Source organism: Megalopta genalis, unplaced genomic scaffold (assembly GCF_051020955.1).
Source record: "Megalopta genalis isolate 19385.01 unplaced genomic scaffold, iyMegGena1_principal scaffold0467, whole genome shotgun sequence".
NCBI classification, from domain to species: domain Eukaryota; kingdom Metazoa; phylum Arthropoda; class Insecta; order Hymenoptera; family Halictidae; genus Megalopta; species Megalopta genalis.
Window position 1 is genome coordinate 111,551 of NW_027476536.1, and position 3,450 is coordinate 115,000.

Below are 3,450 nucleotides of genomic sequence, written 5' to 3' on the forward strand. Positions count from 1 at the left end.
TCCCGGCAAACTATTGGGAGTTCAATTAAACTTTATACATGAAATTACTCGTTTTGATCCCCGCTACACAGCCGTATACTTTTTATAATTTTGTGGAATCGGGAACCTTGAAATATTTAACATAACGCGGATCGTCTGTCTCTGTCTCTTTCTAGATCGGAATAATCGATGTTTCCCGGCAAACTATTGGGAGATTAATTAAACTTTATACATGAAATTACTCGTTTTGATCCCCGCTACACAGCCGTATACTTTTTATAATTTTGTGGAATCGGGAACCTTGAAATATTTAACATAACGCGAATCGACTATCTCTGTCTCTTTCTAGATCGGAATAATCGATGTTTCCCGGCAAACTATTGCGAGATTAATTAAACTTTATACATGAAATTACTCGTTTTGATCCCCGCTACACAGCCGTATACTTTTTATAATTTTGTGGAATCGGGAACCTTGAAATATTTAACATAACGCGGATCGTCTGTCTCTGTCTCTTTCTAGATCGGAAGAATCGATGTTTCCCGGCAAACTATTGGGAGTTTAATTAAACTTTATACATGAAATTACTCGTTTTGATCCCCGCTACACAGCCGTATACTTTTTATAATTTTGTGGAATCGGGAACCATGAAATATTTAACATAACGCGGATCGTCTGTCTCTGTCTCTTTCTAGATCGGAAGAATCGATGTTTCCCGGCAAACTATTGGGAGTTTAATTAAACTTTATACATGAAATTACTCGTTTTGATCCCCGCTACACAGCCGTATACTTTTTATAATTTTGTGGAATCGGGAACCTTGAAATATTTAACATAACGCGGATCGTCTGTCTCTGTCTCTTTCTAGATCGGAAGAATCGATGTTTCCCGGCAAGCTATTGGGAGTTTAATTAAACTTTATACATGAAATTACTCGTTTTGATCCCCGCTACACAGCCGTATACTTTTTATAATTTTGTGGAATCGGGAACCTTGAAATATTTAACATAACGCGGATCGTCTGTCTCTGTCTCTTTCTAGATCGGAAGAATCGATGTTTCCCGGCAAACTATTGGGAGATTAATTAAACTTTATACATGAAATTACTCGTTTTGATCCCCGCTACACAGCCGTATACTTTTTATAATTTTGTGGAATCGGGAACCTTGAAATATTTAACATAACGCGGATCGTCTGTCTCTGTCTCTTTCTAGATCGGAAGAATCGATGTTTCCCGGCAAACTATTGGGAGTTTAATTAAACTTTATACATGAAATTACTCGTTTTGATCCCCGCTACACAGCCGTATACTTTTTATAATTTTGTGGAATCGGGAACCTTGAAATATTTAACATAACGCGAATCGACTATCTCTGTCTCTTTCTAGATCGGAATAATCGATGTTTCCCGGCAAACTATTGCGAGATTAATTAAACTTTATACATGAAATTACTCGTTTTGATCCCCGCTACACAGCCGTATACTTTTTATAATTTTGTGGAATCGGGAACCATGAAATATTTAACATAACGCGGATCGTCTGTCTCTGTCTCTTTCTAGATCGGAAGAATCGATGTTTCCCGGCAAACTATTGGGAGTTTAATTAAACTTTATACATGAAATTACTCGTTTTGATCCCCGCTACACAGCCGTATACTTTTTATAATTTTGTGGAATCGGGAACCTTGAAATATTTAACATAACGCGGATCGTCTGTCTCTGTCTCTTTCTAGATCGGAATAATCGATGTTTCCCGGCAAACTATTGGGAGATTAATTAAACTTTATACATGAAATTACTCGTTTTGATCCCCGCTACACAGCCGTATACTTTTTATAATTTTGTGGAATCGGGAACCTTGAAATATTTAACATAACGCGAATCGACTATCTCTGTCTCTTTCTAGATCGGAATAATCGATGTTTCCCGGCAAACTATTGCGAGATTAATTAAACTTTATACATGAAATTACTCGTTTTGATCCCCGCTACACAGCCGTATACTTTTTATAATTTTGTGGAATCGGGAACCTTGAAATATTTAACATAACGCGGATCGTCTGTCTCTGTCTCTTTCTAGATCGGAAGAATCGATGTTTCCCGGCAAACTATTGGGAGTTTAATTAAACTTTATACATGAAATTACTCGTTTTGATCCCCGCTACACAGCCGTATACTTTTTATAATTTTGTGGAATCGGGAACCATGAAATATTTAACATAACGCGGATCGTCTGTCTCTGTCTCTTTCTAGATCGGAAGAATCGATGTTTCCCGGCAAACTATTGGGAGTTTAATTAAACTTTATACATGAAATTACTCGTTTTGATCCCCGCTACACAGCCGTATACTTTTTATAATTTTGTGGAATCGGGAACCTTGAAATATTTAACATAACGCGGATCGTCTGTCTCTGTCTCTTTCTAGATCGGAAGAATCGATGTTTCCCGGCAAGCTATTGGGAGTTTAATTAAACTTTATACATGAAATTACTCGTTTTGATCCCCGCTACACAGCCGTATACTTTTTATAATTTTGTGGAATCGGGAACCTTGAAATATTTAACATAACGCGGATCGTCTGTCTCTGTCTCTTTCTAGATCGGAAGAATCGATGTTTCCCGGCAAACTATTGGGAGATTAATTAAACTTTATACATGAAATTACTCGTTTTGATCCCCGCTACACAGCCGTATACTTTTTATAATTTTGTGGAATCGGGAACCTTGAAATATTTAACATAACGCGGATCGTCTGTCTCTGTCTCTTTCTAGATCGGAATAATCGATGTTTCCCGGCAAACTAATGGGAGTTTAATTAAACTTTATGCATCAAATCATTCAGTTTGACTCCTGCAACACAACCAAACACTCTCTGTAATTTTCTGAACTGAAAAACCACTGAAATTGCGCTCGAAATGCGGTGCGACGGGTCGGCGCGTCTGCACTGTGCGACAGCTAGTCAAAACGTCCGAACAGCGTATTGTTTTCGATCTCTTGGTATAATATTCGTATTCCTTGCTGTGTATAGCTTCCGATCGATTATTGCAATGGTCAAAGTTCCAGCGGCGTAATGCTTTCCATAAGATTACATTAATATAACCAGCGGCATATTGCTTTCTATCTTGTAATGAAAATTTTATAACCAAGTACCAACGGCGTATTGCTTTCGTTCGGATAATGGAGATTTTACAACCAAGTACCAGCGGTTTCTGTCTTATAATTAAATTATTATAATAAAATAAAGTACCAGCGGCGTGTTACTTTCGTTCGGATAATGGAGATTTTACAACCAAGTACCAGCGGTTTCTGTCTTATAATTAAATTATTATAATAAAATAAAGTACCAGCGGCGTGTTACTTTCGTTCGGATAATGGAGATTTTACAACCAAGTACCAGCGGTTTCTGTCTTATAATTAAATTATTATAATAAAATAAAGTACCAGCGGCGTGTTACTTTCGTTCGGATAATGG